Source organism: Melanaphis sacchari, unplaced genomic scaffold, assembly GCF_002803265.2.
Source record: "Melanaphis sacchari strain LSU unplaced genomic scaffold, SCAv2.0 Contig87_pilon_pilon, whole genome shotgun sequence".
Classification (NCBI taxonomy): Eukaryota; Metazoa; Arthropoda; class Insecta; order Hemiptera; family Aphididae; genus Melanaphis; species Melanaphis sacchari.
Window position 1 is genome coordinate 20958 of NW_020271618.1, and position 27075 is coordinate 48032.

The window sequence follows — 27075 nt, forward strand, 5'->3', positions numbered from 1 at the left end:
AGGGGGCCTCGCGCCCGGGCACTCGGGTGGCGGAAAACCGACGACCGTACCGCGAACGCCGCGCAGACGAAGCGCGTGCGCGGGCCTCGTCGACACGCGCGCGCGAGCACTGGGGTGGGCGGACGCGAGCTAGCGAACGCGCGCGACGTACGCACGCGCGCGTTCACATGCGGCGGCGGCGGCGGCGGTGACGGCCCGCATTAGTAGGTAAATCGCGCCCGGCGTGTCAACCGCGCGCGTGCTTGCAGCCGACAGTGGCCGAACACCGACCGACAGGACCAAACCGCCGCGTCAGAGGGAGAGTGAAACACATCGCACGCGACACTAACAATAATATCGCGAAATCGTTTTGTTTAATTCGACGTTCTACCTCGTCCGCGTTTCGTCCGTTTCCGTCCACAGCTTACATTGGCCGTGAGCGGGAGAAAAACACAAACTGTTCTAATATCACACGGCCTGTTCGTCCGTTTTTATTGTATCGTCGATATTGTTTACGCTTACTGCAGGTCGGTTCGCGGCAACAACGCGGCGCACGTTTAATAATAATTATTTTTTTACACGCGTCCTGTGCCCAAAACGCGCCGCCCGACCCGCGCTGCACGGTCTTGGAGTTTGTGCGACCCGCGTATAGCTCCTGCGCGCAGGTGATTTCGCCCGTTTCGGGTTTTTGAAGTCATCGATTCTCGTACGGTGGTCGCGAGCCATCCCAAATTTGGTTTTTTTTGGTTTTTTTTTTTTTAACGTATTTTTTCGCCGTTTCACCGTCCTCGCGACGATTTTGTCGCGTTCGCCATAGCGAGCGTGCTCGGGACGTTCGCCTCGCTATCTGATCCCTATCGAAGTGACACCCACACCTATACCGCGGGCACGATGTCTTGAGAGCGCGAAGCGACCGAGAGGAGAATTGCGTTCGCGGCATCCACATGGCCGGGGCACTGGAAATTTTACAAGAGGTGAGTGCCGAAACCATACCCGTATAGCTTATTATTATCAACACTATATATCATATTATTTTATAATACGTATTAAGGTGTAGTTAGATATCAGCAGTTGCCACTCGCGGAAGTCGGCACGACGACTTGAACTCGTTGTCGTACCTCTTTCGAAAACTTTTATCATAATTATCATTATTTTTTATACTTTGGTCTTTGGCTTTATCTAACCACTAACCCAAATACCCGACCGGAACACGCTGCACACACGTCTTGTATCATTGTTTTGTAAGAATACACCTTGAGTCGGGACAAAACGAGTCACGTCGTGTGCTTTCCGATCGGTACTTACTTAGACATATTAGGTTATGTTTTGATCCGCCGCCAACAAACTCTTCGCTATGGCATGTTCGCCTTATGTGTATATCTTGTCTTGAGAGCGGATGACGGGACAGCGTTAAAGTCTCTTTGCGGCACGTACACTCTTGCCGGTATTTGACAATTATTTTAAAATATATTCCTTGTCGGTTGTCGCTATATTGTTAGCGACTAATACGACTAAACAGAGTATCATTATCGATTTTTATTGTTTTTAAATACGATTTTTGTATACTCTACCGTTGTTTTAATTAGAAAAATCGAACCATATTACTCGACATAGTGTGCTATAGATGTTAAACTTAGTTTCATAAAATTATCAATATCCATATTTTTTCTAAAAATAATGTGGTAGGTAATTTATATTGAAAAAACTTATAAAAACAAATTTTAAATTTGGATCCAACTTTCAAACGATTTCTAACAATTATAACACAAATACATAACTAATCACTATTTTACTATATTTTAAGAGCTGACAAGTACCGTATTTAGGAGGAATTCATTAAATAAATTCTTGCAGATCCGACATAAATCAATTAACTGTATTTGATGGTTATAAATTATAATTTATAATTTACACGGAATAATCTTCAAAATAAATCCAGATATTAAAAAAAAAAAAAAAATTATAAGAAACTAAGTAAAATACTCATTTTATTATCAAATACATATAGCCTTAATTTATAAATGTTTTAGTCATTTTCATAATCTACTAAATAAAAATGTAAGCATTTATATTATTAAAATCAATCGTATACATATGTTAATTAAATTGACTATTACTGTATAGTGTCTACAATATTTTAATAAATTGTTTAAAAAATATCAGCGAACTAGATGTAAAAATACGTCTTACTCTAGATAGAAATAATTATATTTTATCGATTATTTCTATTGGAATAAGTAAACTGATTTATTACAGCGTAAAATATAGGTAATATACTTCGTCTTGTTATTTAATCTCTACTAAAAAAAATTACCAACACAACGATAAAACAGATTTCTATACAATACTATGTATATATTTATTTAATAAAGATAAGATATATATGGTAAACCCTAATGCTTTTTTTTTAATTTCTATATTTTTTCATATCAAAAAAAAAATAAACAAACTAGACTACTCCGTATTCTTGTACACCTACATATATTATTTTTACATACCAGTGAGAAAATATATTATTCAATGTCTATACACGATCGTGTACGCCAATTGTTGAACGCGTGCGCTGCAACGTTATCTCAATATTACGAGTTACGACACATTCGGTTCATGTATTATAACATTATGTGTTTAGATGTAGGTAGGTGCCGTGTGTCGTTTTCTCTAAAATTCAAAACTGCCGAATATGATCAGATTCTGCCTTAGGCCAACCGACTCTACATACATAATGTTGGTGCTTATAACAACGATAAAGTACCTACATAATATGTAACGTCTTACCGTGCGTCGTACGGTAAAACGGCGTTGTGAAATTTAAATTCGAACTCCCGTTTTCGATCTAAATCAAAATTTTTCTCGTGACTCTCGTATGTATATACACGCCTATAGGTACTAGTGTATTATGCAGACAAGCGACGTCGATTGTTACTGTTAAAACGATAATAACTTACCCATACTGACATTTGTAGAGGTTTATCATACTGAATTTATACACAGCATACTCCCACGTATAAATATATTATGTATATACACTCTGACACAAAACCGTTGTTGACAATATTAGTATTGTGTGTAGACGTAGATACTACCTACATTCTTTTTGGATCGGCATTAGAGATCGTTTCAAAGTATACCTAATTTTTGACACGAGATCAAAAACTGATCATTTTGTTGATTGTTAAATTATTAAAAAATATAGATTATATTGCAAATGTTCTTTATTATATCGACGTTGTTTATAAATTTCCGTTGACATTTAAACGAAAATCATTGATAAGTAGATAAAATAAAATTTATAAAGCTAATATAAAAAATAAAAAATTTGAATTTAAAATCTATATAAAACAAAAAAATCAAATCGTTATACTAATGTGATAGCCTAAAATGTATAATCGTTAAGTAGTAGATAAGTATAGCCTTCTAGTTTCTACTATACAAGAACTTAATTAGCATATGCAATTTATTAAAAGTTCTCTAAATATAAAAATAGAAGTAAAATACTTCACTCTGTGTTTATTAAAATTCGAAAATAATCGAATACATTAGTCATTTTATTAAAAAAAAAAAAAAAAAAACTATATATAATATAATTCTACAATTCTATTATTTTATAACTCTTATATTAAAGTTCAATGAATATTAATATCTATGAAATTTAAATATTATCCTGTTCCCGTATCAATTAAGATTTAATATTTGCTCTATTTAAATGCAGTTGTTGAGTATAAATACTCGTTTGACAGCGTCCTACAGCAGTTCACCCACAACTACTTAATATACATGAGGCGTTTGTGTAGGCAATTTAAGTATGGTCTTGTATGATCCTCTATCCGGTCGTACTATTTGCAGGCATATTACATTTGTGTTGAGCGTCAAGAAATCGTACGTGAGTAGGTACAGTACTTATTGCGTTTTTGCAATATGAAATGAAACATTTTATGTTGTAAATACTTTTTTTTTCATTTTTCCGGAACTACAATTATTATTGGTTAATTATTATATTAGAATTTATTCTGGTCTATATATTTTTATACATTCAAGGACGTGCACGGGGAAAATGTAATGGGGGGGAGTAGATATTTTAGAAAACCAAGGACAATAATGAAGGCCTTTATTTTCTGTAATTTTTAAATAAACAGCAAAACAAAACATTCTTTTTATTACATTTTATCATGGTAATTAATAAAAAAAATGTTTAAGACAAACGCTTTATTACTATTAAAATTAGTGAAATATGGAAATATCAATTCACTCGGCGCCTGCATCACAAATGATGTACCTATAATATTAATATATTTTGATTACCATATTATTAAAATTTCACTTCAACATATATTTACTTACCTTTATGCACAACTGTAAAACTAAACCTTCTGACTTTAGGTACTGCATAAAAACCAAACGAATTCATCTTAAAGAAAATTGATTTATGTAGTTAAACATTACATATAATTATATAAATTATATTATTAATCTTTTTGAATTAAAGTCGCCTAAAATATTTCAATACTTAAGAAATGATTTATGATAAAACTTTTTTTTTTTTTTAAGAAAGTGCCTTGCATTATTTGTTTTTCCTTTGACCTACAAATTATCAAATTTACGTCTAACCTTTTGATTACTTTTATTAGCTTTAGTATAAAATTGACTTATGTGTATTATCGAGCTGAGAACATTAATTATTTGTTGTTTTACGTTAGATTTTTTTACGATATTTCAATTTGTATTTAAGTTATTTAAGTATGTAAAATATTAAAATTTAAAAATTGTAAATAAAGCCAACGTACTAACATCTATATCGTACTTAACTTTAAGTTTGATATTAGATCATCTTACTCTAATGTTAAAGTTAATAACACAAGGTTGATTATTTGTTATTCTGAATGAAAATTTTCTATACTACGTGTGGATCAAAGAGAGAAACCAAATGGTGCATTGATATTCTCTTAAATTTTTTATGCTATAATATTCACAAATATCTATGATCTAATTTTTGAAATATTATATAAATGCAATTTATTTGTTATAATATATAAAGGTGGCATGAAAGTTTTTTTAAATATCCGATCTCCTTAAAACAAACAGTTTTTTCAACATTTCATAGTTCGATTGTATTTATAATGACTTTTATGTAATAAATACGTTAGATTGTAACATAATTTTAAACTACATTTAAAGTATTGTTGAAAGTTAGAATGGTTCGTAATGTGATAAGAATAAGAATGTTTTAGGAAATGTGAAATGATCAATCATCGGTATACGTACTACAAGTATGACTAGAACATTAAGTAAAATTGAATGTACCTGTCAATTATTGTATTATTAATGATACGTTATATTTAATAACAATAATATTAATATGCCTTCTATACAACAATAGGCAGATAGGTATAATACTATATTGCGTTAATTTTATTATTTTAAAATGTAAACAATGATTTTGGTAATATCATTTTTATATAGGTTATATAAATAACCTATATATTGTTAGTTTTTATTTTTAAACATTAACGTATTCGTTTAATAATTTTATGTATGTAATCTTTAAATAGGCAATTAAATATTATATTAGACTATACAATAGTAAGTTACGCTATATTATTAAAGTTTTATTTTTTTTTTTAATGATATAATAACTTGTATGCTTAGAACCTTATTTTTATAATATGACATTAAAAAAAATGACTTTCTTAGTGATATATTAATACTAAAATGTCAACATAAAAATTACTAAAATAATCCTAAGCGGCTTTTTTTTTTATTATTCAAAATGCCAAATTAATTTATACATCTATACGAATATTTTAAACTATTAAATAGGTATAACGCAAACAAATATAAATCACGATAAACTCTTAAATTTTATAATTGAACATTTTTAGGTATAGAAGATACCTGTTTTTTGCAAATTTAGTATAGAAGTAAAATAAATATTTTATAAATGACGATTAATGAATTATAGAAATTAAAATTAATATGAAAAATCAACTTATTTTTTATTCACCGAATAAATCGCTTCAAAATATAAAAAAAATCTATAAAAAGCTTTAACACGCATCTATTTTATACATTATGTATACATACACCTATAAAAATATAATAATTGACACATTAAATAATCGCGTATGGTAACCATATATCCTGATTTAAAAAAAGTGAATGGAAACTAATTATGTTACAGTTTAAAAGTATAAATTTATTATTATGATAGTCAACATTAAATACAATAATAAGGCAAAACCGGATATTTTATTATGCAATATTATATATAGGTATTATATACTGCTAATATATAGTTGTATGTGTATATAGTTATATACATATAGGTAGTAGATATATATTTATGTACTGTATACACACGATTTGTTATGTTTAAAAATATGTGTACCTATCCAAACAAGTCATTTTTCGAGTTTCGTTTTTTATTATTATTGTGAGATCTAGGAGTCCATTAATTTGCGTCTGTTTTATAATGCTGCTTTTATAATATTTTTTTTTATACGCGTTTGAAAGTACCTACGATTTTTTGAGACACCTTACAGTGCTTCAAAAATTTAATGTAATTTAACCCATGTATATTATTTTATCAGAATATAGTTATGTTTATAGGTTGTATATAGATTTTCAAAATTATTTTTGATAAGCACCTGAGTGACTGATATACCTACTCATCTAAAATAATTCTTTTTTTCACTTTTGTATAATAATATGTTAATATTTATACCGCATATTGTACATGTTAGTAGGCAGACGCAATTTTCCTAAGTATAAAAGCATAAAAGAGTAATAAAAATAAATTTAAGAACATTATCTATGCATAATATCTATTTGTAGCGTGTACCCATAGTCCATACGTTAGCACTTAGCACTAATCAGTAATGTGTGTAATGTTTCGCTCAATATAGAATGCTTAGAATCGTTATACTTATATCTATACATAGAATACCTGAACATTTCCTAGGTATGTATGCTAAATGGGTAATAATATACGATTCCAAGGTGTTATGTGTAATGACATAAAATAAATTTGCAAAGCATACCTATAGAATTTTATTTATTTAATTACTATTTGCATTCATGATATTGGTATTGATCATGCATTTAATATCGGTACATTATTAACCGACATTTTTTTTGTTTTGTTTATTTTTAATTTGAGACGAGTATTATAAAGTGTATTATTTTCTACAACAGTTCCTATTTAGTAAGATTGAAATCTTATTATAATACAGTACTAACGTGTCTGGTCTCCGTACCCCAGACCCGGACTGGGCCACTGTGTTACTGTTTTACAGCACAGTGGGCGGCATGTCTCAATTTTGTAATAAAATACTTGATTTTTTTAAACAATTAATAAACAAAAAAACAAGTGTTTTTTCTATATTGTATCTTATGGGCTTACGGGCCGCCTGCTTACTGAGAATAGTAGACTGGTATGCTCCTAGTCCGGGTCTGTTTGTACTTACGCTTAAATTAAATTAAATTTCGGGTTATATCCTACAATACTAAAATAAGTTGTAAATTTAATGTTCAACTACAGTAATATATACTTATATTAAATGCAGAAATATATATACAAATAACTTAACATATAGTAACTATATGAATTCACTTTTACTAAGTAATAATATTTTATATAATATGATATTTCTTAAATTTAAATAAATCAAATATGTATATGGCATATATATTTCTAATCTACTTGAAAACTGATCTCATAAAATACACTTTTTGGTGAACACGAAAAAATAATTAATTTAAATTTTACTGTTTTTGAGCTGACCAAAAAAAGAAAAAACATTTAATCTTGAAAGTTATATAACTATATTTAACACTAGTATTCTCCCGAAGGTAATTCATACGCGCGGAATCGAGTCTCCTAAACTCCTAATAATTTCAATAAGTTTTTTAGTAGAACTGCAATATAATAATCAAATTTCAATAAAAAAATATAGGAAAAGAGTAACATTTAACATTGAAAGTTATCGTGTTACTTATTCGTAAAAATTAACTTAAAACATTTATATTTTAAAGACATTTGCAAAAGAGTTAAACAATTTTAATTTTCTCAAAGGATAAAAATTGATTCAAATTGAAGGTCATCTATTAAAAAAATATATTAGTTTCATCACATTAGCTCTACATATTATATTATAAAAATATTTAAATAGTGCACTACACGCTGTGAAGCTATAGAGACTTATTAATGTTGAATATTATATCAAGTCTATATAAGTATATAGAGATTTAATAACGACTTTATACGATTTTTCACTCGTGCAATAATAATAACGATGATACGTTTATACAACTACAGACGGTATACGAAAAAGATAATAAACTAATGTTTGTAAAAAGAAAATATATTTGTATAATAAATAATACGCACGCGTGTCTCGTCGTGACGGTAAATTATCGTTAAATTCACAGCGGAGCATCATTGTTGCACGGTATGCGCCGTCTTTTAGATAGGTACAGAGGGGTAGGTATAGGCGGGCAGCAAGTAAAAACTTTCCTAAACAAATAATAATACCATATTTTATGTGCCATTTGCGAGCGTGGTCGTAAAATCTATAACGCCAAAAGCTGGAAAATAGCCGCAATGAAACGCGCAAAACCAAAATAAACGAACGAACAACTGCGACTAACGGACGGGACGGTGGGTGCGCTAGGAACCGAAAGGAAAATCGTCCGGCCAATGGCGGCGCGCGGGAAATCGGCCATTTTCCAGGAGCGGCGGGCGCCGACCATTGGAGAACGAGCGCGGTTTCGTGGGGGCCACCGATATTGTGTATAGTACAGTAATAACAACGTAAATGATGGTACGCACCGCCACCGCCTAGAAATCGGTCACGCTGAAAAGCGAGACGATTTTGATTTTCATAATACTACATATGTAGATACGTACCTACTATACCTACAACGTGATATAAACTATTGAAACAAACACGCGGACGCGGAACGTTGGAGGGGCAACACACGAACGAGTTTTTTTATAAGAGTTCGGACGATTTTTTATTTATGCTTTCTCGACGCTCCGATTTTACTTCGATATAAAATAACTAACGATATAATATCGATGTAATTATTAACTCGCCGCCTTCGTGATCGCTTTTCGTGTACGACAGTATATATATATACGTAATTTCAAATTGATATTCAACGGCGCTTGGCATACCTACTGTGTCCAGATAGTAGATCTTATTATTTACGGGAGTATTTTATTTTTCTGATAAGAACATATAGTATCGCGGAGATAGTCGTGTAACGATATTCATTGTTTGATGTAAAAACTACATATGTATATACTAAGAAGAAAATAAATAAAAATTAATTTTAACGTAAGAATATCAAAGGAGCGGGGAAGTAGACCGTATTTGCGTTATTGATATTTTGTCACTAAACGTTCTGAATTTTTTTGCACCTTTCAAAAATCAAAAAACAATATTGAATTCTAAACAATTTATTTGGTGTAGGATCTTTTATTTTTAAATAAAAAGACTGATATATTATTCTTACTGTTACGTACATGTTTGGTGTATTAATATTTAAACATATAAAAATATTGTTTAAAATGACATTGTTGAAAATTTGAATTTTTTAAATGTAACTGTCTTTATTTTACCACTTGTTGGAAAACTTTGTATTGCTCATTAGTACATTTACAAGTTGAATATAACTTAATAATATTGTCTTAATATGAATCTTTATGAATCTGATCATATCACACAAATCTAAAAACTAGAAAAATGTTTTCTTTATATGATGAGTTACAAATTAGGGAGATTAACATTTCGTCTAATATATAATCTAAAGAACTAAAACTTTAATATTTTGTAGGTAGATGGATAAATAATAATTTTTCCTTAAATAAATTATTGAGTAATTTAATTAATTGTCCTGAGCTAGCCAACATTTTTATTATATACCTCACCGTATATTCCACATTACAAATATATTTTATTTACAACCACATTACTATGAAAACAAAATTGTATAGTCATTATGCTCTTTTAGATATGATTCTATTAAATGGCGTAAACAAATTTAATTTATTTTTTTAATCTACCGATTAAGTTAAAAAGTGCTGGCTCCTAATTATTTTATTTTATATTATTTGTATAACACTTGGGTATTACTGTAATAATTATCAATTTATTTGCTAATTATGAATTGAATAATATTTTTCTCATCTATCGTTTTCTTTTATTCGATTAGGTAATCTTTTATTGAAAACACTTATTAATAATTAAAAATTACACACATATACACAGACAATTTAATGCATTGTTCCTCATCAGTTATGTCTGAGGTCAAACAAATATTTAAAAATATTAGTAATTAATATTATAAATGTTATAATAATATAATAATAATTTATTTACGAAAATAAATTCAGTTTATAAGACATATATTAATATTTACATAAATATGTATAATTTTATCAATAATAATATGTTTTTAATTTTTAATAATAATTTATATTAATCCTAATAGTAATAAATAATAATATGATATAACTGTATTACAAATATTATAAAAGATAAGACAAATCGGTCTTTATAATAGTTTGAAACTATTAGTTATCAATGAAAAGCATGTAACCAAATCTGAAAATGATGTGTCAATTAGATTTATGTTATTATATTTTTTTGATAAAGACTTTATGATTTAAATTTAGAAATATCATGTAATTTTCATACATTTTCGATAAAAGTAGAACACAATTTTTTTTCTCCAAAAATAATGTATTTTTGTCCAACAACTTAAGTTTATTTGTCATTATTCAAAAAATATTAATTATACCTAGTGACTTAAAACATATTACTGTTCTGTATATTATTTTCATTACAGAATGAAAATTTCAAAATATTTAGATTATTTTTTAGTAAGTTGGTTTTACTATAAAAGCTAATAACATTAATATATTATAATATGATAAACACCTGTGTATGGTGTATACATGCAATATTTTTACCAAAATATACTGAATTAACTTTTTATAAAAAAATTAATTTTTATAATAGTAATTGAAATAAATTATAAAGTAACCTAGGAAATAGATTTTGACATACTGTTTCCCTTAAAAACCTTATTAACTTATCATTTATCAATCATTGAATTTAAATTTAATACATCCATTGCAATGACCTATACTTGATAAAACGATTGTACACTCGACTCTTTCTGTCTTCATTTAAATCATTTAATATAAGTTTGATAACGTTGGGTTCTATCATTGAACTATTGGATTATATTTGAATACAGGTAGAAAATAATAATTTAGTGAGAATTTGGCAGCTTTTAATGCAATACTTGAATGCGTTTAGTCTTAGTACAATTATATCAGATCACTAAATTTATAATAATATTTATATTAATTTTAAAGTATAATCGATTATAGATTAAAAATCGATAACCAATGATCACGAAATTCTAGAATGACCTGCGTACAAACGGAGTTATCCAATAGGTCATAAAATCACGATTTTTTTCAATAACTCATAATGCATGCGCTATCGTACTTATAAGCTCAGGTAATATGGAATTGGTTTTACAACAGGACAAATACAAATACAATAATCACATAGTTTGGTTCAATTAATACAATTCACATCTCGAAAAAAAAATCAAGCTAGATACAATACCTCGTATACAAATTATGTACATTGTCTAGCCACCTAATGTGTACAGTCGATAACGTTTTATGGTACCGCAGCATAGTACTCAGCTTAACTCGAGTAAACTATAAATATTTTGACTGTGCCTATATGGTAACATTCAAACCTTGATCCATTTAGTGCGTTCCAAACACGAAATTTTCGTTTTTATTTTTTATGATATTGAAAGAATTAACGTTATTGTACAGTTTTGGAATATCAGCGCAAACTAATTGAACAATTTTAAATTTTAAACATGAATACATTTTAATATGTATAGATCATAGTTATATGTCCTCTGGTACCTATATAACAGGTACCCTCTTAATGAGAGGGACTTTTCTCAATTAAATTTTAAATCTCTGTAAAAAATTACAACTGGTTAATGGTTCAATAATCGATACATCAACGTACCTTTACAAATTAAAAGCATTTAGATACGGAAAAGTTATATTATATGACCTAGAAAAAAATTACGAAAATTGATTTAAAAATATCTACTTTTACTTAATTTAAGTTGATTAATTAGTTAAACTTACCATATAAACGCGGTACTGAGTAAACACAATAAACTGCAAACGATTTGTGCCCCGAATACTGAATCGTGTCTCTCGATATTTTCCAGGTTACACGAGATCGTCTAACTAATATAAGTAAAAAGTAAAAATAACTATACAAATAATTTTAATATTACACATTAGACACAAATTTAAATGATACAATTTTTATAAATTAAAATTGTGAAATTGTAATATCCAAGTATAATTACATATCTATAGTGTATAGTTAGTTATCATAAAATAAAAGATGGTACACTGACAATCGTTTTAGCTCTATGTAGTCTTATTTCCACATAATAATAACTTTTATTCAGTAAATGTCTTGTAAAATATATGTAGGTATTTATATAATATTGTAATGGATAAATTTTCAACTTGAATTTATAAAAAAAATTTTAATTTCAAAAGATGAAACAACATAATATTTTATTCTTGTGTAAAATATCGATTTTAAATTATCAGCACACAATTTGTGTAGAACCTCATAAAACAGCTTAGACACGGCTCGTCTACCCGACTTTTATTATTGGGATAAAACTCGTGTACCAGGAATTTCGCTGGGACACAACTCATTAACTGTGATACTAGTAATAAAAATAATAAATATATCCGGAATGGGTAACGTTTAAAGACGATTCTTTATTAATACCTATACAGTAGTTTTGTTGATAAATGGATGTGTTTTATTTAATTAGAGATAGTTTAAAGCTATTTAATCTTTAGAAACGACAGCATACATTTGTAATACCATTCATAAAATAATTCAAATAATAACTAATTTTTAATACCATTCATATAATAATTCGAATAATAACTGATTAACTATTGTCTATTGAACAAATAATATTTCGATCTGTACATAATTGATAAATAATTTTATTTTAACGTTCTTTATTATTCAAGAACAATTAAAAGATTAATATGACAAAATAAACTGAATCGAGTTTTTAAGAACAATTTATTTACCGAGGAAAGATACTGAAATTTATGCAAATAACTAAACCGCACACCGTATTTGTTAATACGTTTTAACGTTTAGCTGTGACCTATTCATTTCATTACCGTCGACGCACAACTAAAATTTTGAAGTGATTAATCTCGGATTTAATCAAAGCGAATACGATGTCGCAAAATATAGATACTTATAATAATGTCGGTGTGTGTGTGTGTGTGTGTGTGTGTATATATATGACACCACTGTTACGTATAATAATTTACGTTACCATTATTAAAACTGATACAACGTTAAAGTGTCGTATACTATTGCATCGGGCACGGTGCACCTTACCTGTAATACAGGTGTGTGAGTAAAAAAATAATTACACTTTGGTTGCAACCACCAAATCAACTGCGGGCTCAGAGGTCACGAGTGCATATTATATCGTTCATCATAATATATATCACCTTATAGCTAAGCCAATTTATGAACTATTTTATATAGTTATGAATTACAATATTACGATATATAAGTACAAAAACTGTTTGTATTGGTACTATTTTCTAAACCCTAAATTTAATAACTTAATAACACCAAAGTTTTTTGTTGCATTAAATTAATCATTTTATTAAATTAATACTTTTGTGAATTAGAGCCTAATAAGTAATAGCAATAATAAAAATGAAAAATAAGAAATTATTAATATTATAATTTATAACTTTACTGTAATATCAAAGCGATATATATATATTTCTTTTATTTAGCTTAAAATAATAGCTATTATTATATTATTAATTATTGGTCCTTAACCTTATAAAATAGAATAAGAAAATAATAAGCAATGCATAATAAAATATAGATATAAATAAAATAAAAGTTAATGTATCATAAATTAGATATTTTATTTGTTATTATTTCAATAAATAAACAAAATATAAAATTAATTTATATGGTGTTTAAAAATTTGGAAACTTTCTTAGACTAATTGGGACTGATAAACAATAATATGATATGTTAAAATTAAAACTGAACCTGAAATATGGACTTTGTGTGACCTTTGATTTAATTGTTTAAGATAAATGTAAATATATTTAGGTATTAGAGTAAATACCTGATAGTGTTTATAAAAACAATTTATTTTAAATAATTGACATTTTGCGAATGATAGATTAACATTTGTAATAAAAATATATTTTTAAATGATGGTTACATAATATCTTTAATTTCACAAGTATTTATATAATTAAATAGAATGTTTTTACCTAATAAATAAATAAAATATTATATTATAATTAGAGGAATCAAAATTAAGAGTTAAAAAAATAATATTACAGTTGCGCAGTGCTCTCTTGTTTGATGGGTATTCAATAATGTAGCAGGCAATAATACAATAGCTAGTAAGAAGTATATAAGCATTAAGAATTTCACTTCAATGACGACGTCACTGTAATACACACGCTGTGTGCCGTGTCGTGTAATCGATTACAATATATGTTATACCTATATGTGTTAGGTACTTACTCCTCAATGTGTAAACTTGGTCATTGGTCAAGAATAATACGTTTAAAATGCAATATGCAAAACTTTCTATGATTTAACACTGTAAAGGGTTATATATACTTATATATTATGTTTAATTAATATACGTAACGCTTATAATATTGTGTATTTGTATAGGTGCACGACGCATGTCACGATTTGTACGCATACCCTAAATAATACACTGTAGTAACTACTACCAATATTATAATTGTGTAATGATTTAAGATAATATGCTAGGTTAGAGCTTAACCATTTATTTGTTTACTCTAATTATTATTTTCATAGCTAATGTTTGCAAGATTGTTTATCATCAATTCAAAGCACATATATATATTATATTATATATATTTTTTATATTATCATAGGGTTTTCCGGTTTTTTACCTAACCCTATGTGGTTCTTCTTTGTGCACATCCCTAATAGTTTACAGCGGTTTACTCTGTACGTCAGCCCGCATTTATGTAAAAAATAATTATAATATGAGAATGTAAAATACGTAATTCGTAGGCATTTGATGGACGATTGTTCGGCAAAGACATGTTGTATCCGATGATATGATGTCATAATAATAATAATAATAATAATAATATAATCGGTTGAAACATTCACTGCGGTAAATATTATCTCCCGGTGAGCGATTTGTATGTTAATTTATCAAGCTCGTGTGTTGATATAATTGATTATCAAAACGTTCATGTACATTAATACGTTTTATTCATATTATTTTACTAGTAGGTACATGATAACATTATGTTTCGATTATTGGTTCGACAGTTAATTATAATTTATAACTTAATATTTTACTTAAACATCGTCAGCGGGTTAGGTTAAAGGTCAGCGGTGAACATTTCGATACAAATCAGAAATTATCGTTTGGTTATTTATTCGACCCGGACTACCTACCTTAATTCGATTTATAATTTTTAAATAATAAATAATATGAAATAATAATAAAAAATAATTATTATATTATTATATAATATGGTTAGTGTACACAACGTATTTGTATTCTATGTAATGTGTCCGGGTAATCGCCACGATCTGTTTGATAAATATTTGTTTTAAACACGTTTTATTTTGTTGAACTCATAAAACTAATGAAAAGAATTTTCAGTTAAAATTGTTTTTTACGCACATGAACTCGTGCCTTGCGAGCTGTTGGAACTCCTTTTACCTAACCAACTAATTATTTATGTTACGCATAAACAGAACTAACAATTGAAAACAGATTATACATATGATTATAGACAGTGTTATAAATTATTGTTGTTTTCACAACCATCGTAATGGTATTTATTTTATTCGTGGAATAACTAATGTACTCGTATGTATGGAATTATAGTAAAGCAGTGGCGCACAGAGGTATTTTGAGAGCACATGCAACTATCCAAAGTTACCCACCCACCCACCCATTTTTTTTATTTAAAAACAAAATGTTATTTTATTGAACGTAATGTAATATTTTAATAAATAACTGTGAAAATTGAATAATAATAAGTGATAGTTAATTTCACCAATAAAAAATTGCCATAGACGCATACAAATTTATTTGAAGTTCGTAGATCAAACAGTCAACAGACGAACAACACAAATTCACTAAAATATCTAGTGGAAAGTGTGGAATACCGAATACTGGAATTTACTAACCGATTATCGGTCATAATAATTAATAATTATCGTGAAGCCAATGGATAGGCCGGGTAGGGTGGTTGCTGGCTAGTTATATTGAGGGAACAGGGAAACACATTTCTAAAAATAAATACCTAATATACGATGTTTTTGGTATCTTATCACCATGTAGCAATACCCGTATTGTTATTTTGATTTGTATACAAAAATATAATAATTCATAATATTAAATATACGAGCGTATCAGCTAAACAGCGTACAACATTAATATTCGAATATTGTATTATTCTTGATTCAGATGATTTTTCTATTACTTTATCATTTAATATGTTGTAACTTGTAACTATAAGTAACTTGTAACATCATATGAGTTGTCGTGTAGCATTGTTATACTTTACTCCTATACTTTATTTAGGTACCTATAACCATAGGGACTAGGGACTATACCTATCCACCCACCTACCCACCTACCCATCACGAAAGCACATGCAGTTGCACCCCTTGCTAACCTGTCTGGGCGCCACTGTAGTAAAGGATTCGGGAACTGACGTAGGTACCTTTGTGTACCAGTAGCAGTGAACATGCATAATGCATAATCTAATCGTACTCTTACCGATTCACCTAGATTTAAAGTTACCTAATTGATATTTTTACCAATCATTCTTATTAAAAATTTTTGAATTTTTTATCGTCTTGTCGTCTTAGGAATTTTGTAGAATTTTATTCATCACAAATTTTATTTAATTAAAGATTTATATCTATATATTTTAAACATATACCTAAGTACTCTATTTCAACTTTATGATTGTTGCTTATCATATATGTAAAATAAAAATGATGAGAGTATAAATTAATTTTATAATAATTTAAAATTTATAATGATTAGGTATAGTTTTTTTTTCAGTTAAATATTTACATAGGTAAAATATAGGTTATGTATAGTTATAAATAGTTACGTACTGTACTTATTTATAACTTTAGTTTTAAAATGCTAATAACTTGGTTCAAAACTAAAGACATAAATATATCATTATGAAAAGTGTACAGTGAAGTGCCGGATATTATCTTTCCTATAAATTTGATGATAGGTAATTTCAGTATTCAATGTAATATTGAAAAATAACAGTAAAATAGACTTTTCTGATAACTTTTGTGGATATACGACGTCCTTTCAATAATATTAACAAAAATAACATCACAGCGCTTCTATATTGCGACAATATGAGTAATTTCTTTAATAATTTACTGTCCATAAATAAATGCGCATAATATGCTGGACGGCCGTTGTATTAAAGGTGCTAGTGCGTTACGTAATGAGGTTAGCAATAGGTTTCTATAATTCAATATTTTATTGTTATGCGTGTGCCCGAGACTGTTTGCATAAATAATTACAATCATTGTTGTGTACCTATATAAGCTCGGCAAAACGCGGTCAGGGTAATGAAAATAAGAAACCGGAGCGGGCTGCACACGGAATTGTATATGCCTGCTAAAATAATAGGTATACACCAGGGTTATACGATGCGTGCGTAGAAGAAGTCGTGGAGATAAATTATAATTTTAATAGAAACCGTAAGACTAACCGTAAGCCACTTTTTGGATGACGATGCTCCAATCTAACATACACTATATAATAGTAAATAGACATTGCGCATATTTGCATGACTATATGCCATAAGCCCAATTTTCTTATATTTTCAATTAAAATAATCTCATTGATAAGGGGGACACGCATAATAAGAACTGCATTATATTTGATTGTGTTTATGTTTAAATGAGAACATTTTTTTGGTCGAGAATTTAATCAATTTTTGCAGTTCGAAGTAGATTATCAAAAAATTATACATATTCATCGCATAAACACGTTCTGTAACCATACGTATAAGTCCTGTTAAAATTTTAAAAATTAAAATCCAAATGTAATTATTTGATGTGTGAATGTGTGATCGATTTTCCAGGATGCAGAATGTCGTGTTGAAATCCTGCAGATTGGTGGTAGTCTTACGCAAGGGTTGCGAAGGGTACGAATCACTGCTCTCCCCTCCTACGGTAGGCAGTGCAATTGCTTAAATACGTAATTGACTAACCAATAGGTATCATAGATATCAAAACATGAGACATTTATTATAAATAAATAATTATTTTATTTAAGGATCAACATAATATGAAATTACTTTTCGCGTAGGCATTCATTGAACGGATATGAAAGTATAACGATTCAACATTTAAACGCAAAAAGTCATCTAGTTTTTTCATAATGTTGGTATTTTATATTTCAGACAAGCCAAAGATTTTAATTTAAATACTCAATTGAAAATATTATAGTTAAATACCGCCGCCGTACGGTGTATATCGGTTTTGCATCGATCACTACGGTTGCCGCCGGCAGGCGTATAGTATTATGTACACAATGGGGTCCGTCGGCGGGTAGTAGTATAATAATAATAATGATAATAATAAGTGAGAGGGAAATGCTTTTACCGAACTAAATATGCTTCGTTCCGTTCGCATGTAAATTATTATAAACGTCTGGTCCGTGGTCGGACAATATAGGCACACAGTGTACATAGGTAGATTTTGCGCTTTTACTTTTACCGGCTTACGAATAGTTTGTCGTAAATACTGCGCTCTCGCTTGTAAGTATTTTTCACGATATCGGCTTGTGTGTCGAGTTGTCCGACCGATGCCGATTAAGTGCCACGACCAATGAATTTGATATTAATAAGATAATGTTTGTCATTAGTGTCCCTATGGGCAAGGTAATCCCTCACTGTACGGTGTACACCATTTAAACACAATATCATTATTTATAATTTCATAATCTAAAATATTATTCTAACGTTATTCTATTTCTATGAACCTATATAAATTAAACGAATAGTTTTTTTTTTTAATTAGTGTTCATCGTTTAAATAATAATAGAAGAGAAGTAGTGCTCTGCAATAATTTTATGATATAACTCACCTCGTCACTTCATTCCTACGACCTACACTTTAATGCTAATTAATAAATAAAAATTCATTCACTATTCATCTAATGATTATGCATCAAATGTTTAGGAAACCTTTTTGAATTAAGTATAGAAATTGAAACCAAAGATTAAAAATTAAAAAGTCAATAGTGAATTCTAAATAAAAGTGTAATAAGCAAAAGTAGAAAAAATTAAAAGTGTACGAAAATGAATATCAAATTTTCCTAAATTGAAATTTTGCAAAAACTAAATATTTTTTAAAATAATGAAATAAAACTACTATTTAGATATTAGATCTATACAATTTTCAAACTGAAGCTTAGGATATTGTATTGATATAGTCCGGTTTGATTTGATGATTGAATTTAAAAAAAAAAGTGCATTTTTTAAGTTGTCTATTTCTATTAAAATATATTACATATTATATAGTTGTTAAGCTTATACCTAATGTTATGCCACAGATTAAAAATGTGAGTATTGCGAATCAGCCATTATTGATTGCTATGTAAATGAACTATATTGTAAATACATTTTTCGAAAATGTAATAATATATTAAATTTACTGTTATCTTAACAATAGTATTAGTCTTCTAGTTTTTTTGAATACGCTACACTCTTCACAACTTAATTTTTTTGAAGTTTTTATTAGAATTTGGTTATAATATTTACAAATATTTTGAATATTACACTAGACAAATGCTTATAGTTTCTGGTGAATAAAAATTGTAATTTTTTTTCAATTTCATATGTATGACAAAAACATTATTGAAATATAATAACTAATAATTATCAAGGTAATTAGGAATTAAAAAATAAACGCTGTCTATATAGTTGTTAACACTTAATCATTTTTAAACCAGTTGGAGTTAAAAAAATAAAAAAAAAATAAATATGTATAATAATGCAATGATTTGTTGTTACCTACGTATCAGTCTCGTTGTAACCCGTATGGATAGATATCGAATGTAGGTATTCAACATTACCTCACATAAATTTTTGTCACTATAAATGTAAATATGACCGGCTCGCCAACGTTCAATATAAATGACTGTATAGACATAGACAACAGCAAAAAAGTAAATTGCAATCCGTTAAAACAATACTCATTAGTTGAGAATACGAAGGTAATTTTTTTTTCTGTTAGACAATCGCACCGAAACAATTTCGAAACCTTCTATCGTTGCAACCATACGCTTTACATCAAACCAAAAACATATCAAGCAAGTCGCTGTCCAGAATTCGATCGAAAAACCCCTGCGGGTGTCAAATGTTGTATTTATGTGCTTAACTACTGACTAGTAATTTACTTTCCGTTCAAATAATTTCCTGTTTATACAAACTAATGTAAACGCTCTATATATTAATCAGTGATAGGATAATTCAAGAGAAATATAATATTAGACTGGTAAGAATAATAAAGAATATAAAATTATCTAAATTATATCTAACTTTTTTTCTTAGTAATAAAGTTTTGAATATATTAACTGAAAAAAATCCTTATTTTAAATAAAATTCATGGGCTAATGGCCTATTATTTATTTTTAATCACATAGGAAATAAACCGTTATTGATATAATCATATGATACACATTATAGAAAAACGCAAATACATAACAGAAGAAATACAGTAATTTTATATAGTAATAGATAGAGTATAATAATGGAAGTTTAATTTATTAGTAGGTATAGGTACTTAAAATGTTAGAATTCAACCTTGTAATTGTATCCTATTAATTCCCAAGAAACGGATACAAAAAGGTGTCTTTTAGAAATTAAAAAATATAATTAAATACTGTATTTATTTATTTTTGGTTTATTTATGTTTATATTTTTTAATTTTTGATTATTTGTATTTACATCAATTATAATAGATGCGTTTTTACTTCTTCCTTTTGTAATTTTTGACAAACATAATTTGTGCCTGACAAAGAAAAAAAATTGTCCAATAAATTTCAGATATAAATTTCTATGCAGTAAATTGCGCCTAACAAATATATTATTTTTATGATAACCATCAAGCATTACTCAGAAGACACCACAAGGAACGACTATCATTGCCTACCAAAAATAATTTTTAATTAAATAATATGGGTGAATACAGTAAGTATATAAAGTTATTAAAATTATTATTTTTAAAGATTAATTTATATAGAGTAAATAATAATAATAATAATAATAATAATAATAATATTATAGGTTATTTTATTATATAAGCATAATCTGAACTTTAAACAACTTTTTTAATTCGTCTTCACAAGGATTGTGAAATTGACATATTATAATTATAACTTCAGCCTAAATTTTATGTAATCAAAATGAATAGCTTTTTTAAAGTTAATAACCATAGATTAGGGTTTCAACATATACCCATGTTCATTACACAACCTAGCCTGTTAAAAAAATTCATAAAAACTAAATAGTTAAAAGAAATGCTTGGCATAATATTCATATGTACCATCTGCGTATAACATTTCTACGTTACATACTATTTCTAAAAGCGATCTACAACATATGATTATAAGTTCAGTATTTAAATCATTACACAGAGGCATATCCTTTCGTTTCGAGCTTTTATACTGCATACAATTTAAGGCTTCTTGAACAGATTTAATTGTATATGATAATGAAGGTAGAAAACTTTTTCTCTCATTATATATATTTCTTTTGATATATTTGACATCACTTATCTTGAGGAGATGCTATTCTATGGAGTATTTTTGTTGATCTTTCCCTGATATTTTTGGATGCTTTCCACTTTGCATAAACGGACACAATTTTTCGTTGTAATTTTTGAAAATCTACTTTAGGATAGTGATTTATATTTTTTTCAGTAATATCATTATTTTTTATCATTGTTTACAAAACTGTTATTTACATTTTTTACTCTACATCACATGCACTTTGTTTCATATGAAGACAGCTAGTTAACGTTTTAACTTTAAAAATTTATAATTTTTATGGCCGTATTTTTTTTTCGGCTTAATCCAGTACGTATATCCATGTTATGGAGCACGGTTGTATACAAGTGACTTACAAAAATATTACCTACGTTCAGCTTTTTTATAAAAAAAAAAAAAATGAACAGTATTTAAAATAGATATTGATGAATACAAGGTCACTTCGATACTATGGACACAATTTACTATAACAATATTAAAAACCAAAAATACCGGACACAACTTAGTATACTTTTTTTTTATTACCTGTTCAATGTAAGCGCAATTTACAATCTCTCATCATTTCCAAATTAGATCTCTCTCTGTATTTCAAGTAGGTAAATATGTATAATTACACGATCAACTACCGAATATTTAAGTACATAATATTAGGTATATCATTCATCGGCAGTTTTAATACTTTTTTTTTTTTTTTTAATAAAAATTACACCAAGTAAATGATAATTATTGTTAGTTGTAATTTTAAGAGCAAGGTCACCGTGGTTGACGATAAAGAAAAACAAAATAATAAATATGTATACGCATTTTAGTCGCGACTAACTTTTAATCATATTTTATTTTTAACTAAAAAAAATTTCTTGATTAGAAGATTGGTTTAAAATATTTGCAATTTGACTGATTTAAATTTACTTACTATGATGTTTCGATTTTTATCTATTTATCATCTCATTAATCCTGTTTTTTTTCGTATTTTTTCGTTTATAATTCGTTGAATAATAATTTTCTCCGCAGCTCTATATGTTTGATGACGATAAATATTAATATTTGATTCCTGTTTTATTATTACTAACTTTTTGTGTTGACACAAACACGTTTTCACGTAAAAAGAAGTACTAATAAATGTTGATACGGCGTGTAAAATTGATTATATTGTAGTTATTCATGTAAATCATAACGCATGAATTATGTCCGATTTTCATACATTATAATGCATTAATAATTAAAATGAGGCGCTTAATATACATTAAGTATTTCATGCGTCAGGAAATAAGCATTTTTTAATTATTTTAATCAGAGTAAAAATAAATGCAAACTAATCAAATAAAAAAAAATTAATCTCTACTTAAAGTAATGGAAATCTCAAAATATATTATTTAAATTAAACCTGTGTAAATAGCTAATGAAGGCCATTATAATATTAATCAATTGTATGTTAAAGATTGTAAAAAAAAAAATATACAAATATATATTTTAGGCATAAACAATATTTTATTGCTTTATAGCGATTTTACTTTTTTTAGTTGTTTAATATATAAATAACTTAATAAAATACCGGTTTTAAGTAATTTTAATGTTTATATTTTTCTCAGATTATCTTATATAGAGCGTATTTCATTTTTACGCTTGATCTGTTGGATAATCAATAATCATTGCATAATATTTAATTAACAAATAAAAAATAAACGAGTATATAATAAATCAGCGCTGGAAATTGTTAAAATTTATGGTATACTGATTAAATATAAAAAAAAAACACAAGATGGCTTAGAACTATTTTCGGTAAAAATATTTGTGTTGTTAATATATATATTATTTTGGTAATTATTCCATAAATATATTTTGTGTTAGCGTACGGCATTCCCTAAAATTGTATAAATGTAAAAAAAAAAAAAAAAATGCAGACAATAGTTAGTGATTTTGAGAGTACTTTTATTAAATCACTGTCTTCTAGATTTCTTTTAGCTTTAAGAGGACACAGCTAAACCGCATAACATATTGTATTCATCTTTCAAAAACATTAAACAATAATATACAGTAAATTTGCTTTCAAAAGAACAATATTTGTGTTATAAGCCTTTATACTGAAGTGCATTAATTGAAATCGAACCAATTAAAGATGAGAACATGCATTATGTTTGTAAATTAGTTTTTTTGAGATATTTTTTATTTTCTATATACTTATGAAAAAATTAAAAAATAATACAAAAAACCTATTAAAGAATTTTGGTTGGAGTGAAACTTAAAAACAATTTTTTGTAATAGCGATTTGCTAGTTCGTTGACCATTTCAGTTTTGTACTGCATATTTTTTATTAATAGCAAGTTAACATTTTTTTTTTCTTAATGTCACTAATTTTTTTGTTTATACGAGAAATGGCGTATAATATAACTAATAATTAAGTTTTGTTGAAAAATTTTGTTTTCTTTATTGTAAGACTCCAAACTCCTACACTTTATTTCAAAAGTATATATTCTGTAATACTTAACAAGGTAAATGGGTTTTTTTTTTTTGTAATTAGAATTCTTTGTATATATTACGCACGTGTGCTTCTAGAATGTAATATAATATATTTTATACGATTTTGGTGACTCGTGTCCGATATTATTTCAAGACCAACAGTGTAATTACATGAATATGAATTTAAAATGTGTCTGCTCATTTTATGAATTATATTTATTGTAATTTATTGTAAGTATATGGAATGCAGTTTAGAACATATTAGAAAATTTAAACCGATATTTGGCTAAATTGTTTAAGTAATGATATAATGTTCAAGATCAAGTTATTTTATTATAGGTGTCTCATATATTTTAAATATACTTTATTACGTAAAATACGCCGTTACTTGTCTTATGAATAATTTTTATCAGAGTACCCGAAGAAAAGTACACATATACAGACGATGATTTTATTATCAGTTAATTTGTTGTTTTTTTTTTTAATGTAATTGGAAGTCATTACAACTTTTTTAATAAAAACTATATTTTTTCATATTAATCATTTTCAGAGTTTTTTTATTTTTCTAATTGACAACATACTTTTTTTTATTCCTAATCAAAATATTTTTCTGAGATAAATCTATTCATGAAAATCGAAATAGGCAGTTGATTAGTTAAAAGCATTTAGAGTATTTAGATGTGCCAGATTAATTGACAAACATTTTTATGCACCAAAATCTTCAAAAAAATATTCTACTTCAAAACACGAGTTTAAAAAAATACAAAAAAAAAAATCCTAGTAATTGAAAATAATAAAAACAAAATCTTTTTCTACCTATAGCAATTGCAAATGGACACTACAAAACATTTTCTCAAACACGATACAACTTTATACCACTAAACGAATGTATGCAAGGACGTGGAGATATTCACCTTGTATAATATTATAATCGGTGAGAAAAATTCAATGGGATTACCGAAATACTACGCGACACGGAGCTGTTGACCGTGTCCTAAACGCGTGTCGAGTTGTAGGAATGTCGGATTATGCGCGACATACCGGCAAATTCATTTGAACGCGCATCGTTTACTTTTTACCATTTTTGAAACGGTCCCCTAAATACACACCCGTAACGAATACCTGTAGTAAGAATTAAGAATAACAAAAATAATATAAAAATATTAACATAAAAATATGTCGTTTTCATGTAAAATAGAAATACGACCGTATTGTACGTGGTTATCTCTGCGTCGAATAATATTATTGTTTCGATCGCGGTGCAGTTTGCCGGGAAACGGGCGCGTACCGTCCTGTCACCTATAGTTAAATTTAACTGTAGGGGATGGTCGTCCACGGTACCAGAACTCCGTTTCCTGTCCGAATGCGTCACTTTTTTTTTGTTGCTACTGTTTTTTTTTATATATATTTTATTTCGTATTTGCACCGTTCGTTGAATATATTGTCATTGTTATACTAGGTGTCTATCGTATATTTTGTCACACACACACTTACCCGCTTACTGAATAAAACTTTTAAACGTACTTGTTTAAATACATTTTAGAATTAACTTTTAAACTATTACACAAATATTTGAAATTAACTAATTCACCTGTATTCAATATTATATTATGACTAAAACTGTGCAGTAACAATTGTTAACAATGATTTTTATTGTTAGAATGGATTTAATGTATTTCATTGTGTTTTTAATAAAATGATGATTTCCTATATTATTCATTTATCACTAATTTTGATCATTTAAAAATATATTGCTAATTATTACTAAATATATTATTACTGAACATAAATGTTTTAAATTATTACCGACAACCTATTTTGTATAAAGTATGGTTTACATAATTATCTATTATTGCCAGTGTACAGAATTTTTGTCCATAAATATATAAATAACGATTAGAAACGATTATTCGACGTACCTAAAATTATTTATGAAGGTGTAAGTGCCTTTATATTTTTCATTTATATAGGAACTCAGTATCAGCACCGTTTAGTAGATATAAATATATATAGGATGAGTAGACCGATATTATTAATATGTTCTCATTATACACAGTCAAATGTTAACAAAAATAATACTATAATAGGCAATATGTTAGTTTAGGTGGGTTAGTGGAAGCCACCAAGAATACATCAATATTTTATTTTTTTTTATTATAAATTATTGTTAAGGCTTTAGCAACGATGATCATTACTTTAATTTTAAATTAGATACAGTTTGCGTAAATAAAATAATATTATTCACAATTATTTTTGACTCGAGTTTATATAATGGAAAAATAAATATATTAGTTCTGTGTTTTCTTCGTCAAGTGTATGTGTTGGAGTGAGGCTGGTTTATATAGATTCGTCGTGTTTCGATATATTTTGGGCATTTGATTACAATGTGATTGATCGTAAACGGTTTTCTTTGCATGTGTCATGCGCTGCTGACCTGCAGTTCTTTGTTAATGAAGAAGTAGTATGTCCTATTCTAATTTAGATGATTATAATTATATTATTATAAGATTTTGAGCGTTAAGCAATCAGGAATAGTGCGACCAAAATCAATTAAGTCACTGCAATGACATAATATTATATGCTTCCGCGCGTAACATATCGCTACAAAATGACTACTGGTTTTCGGAATTCGTATATGGTGGGTGGCATTGATCAATGGTTAGGA

General features: G+C 27.8%; 1 pseudogene; it reads left to right on the top strand.

Annotated features, from left to right (window-relative positions):
- Positions 1-223: 223 nt before the first annotated feature.
- The window catches only part of LOC112602387, an 81722-nt pseudogene continuing 54870 nt past the window's right edge, over positions 224-27075 (top strand).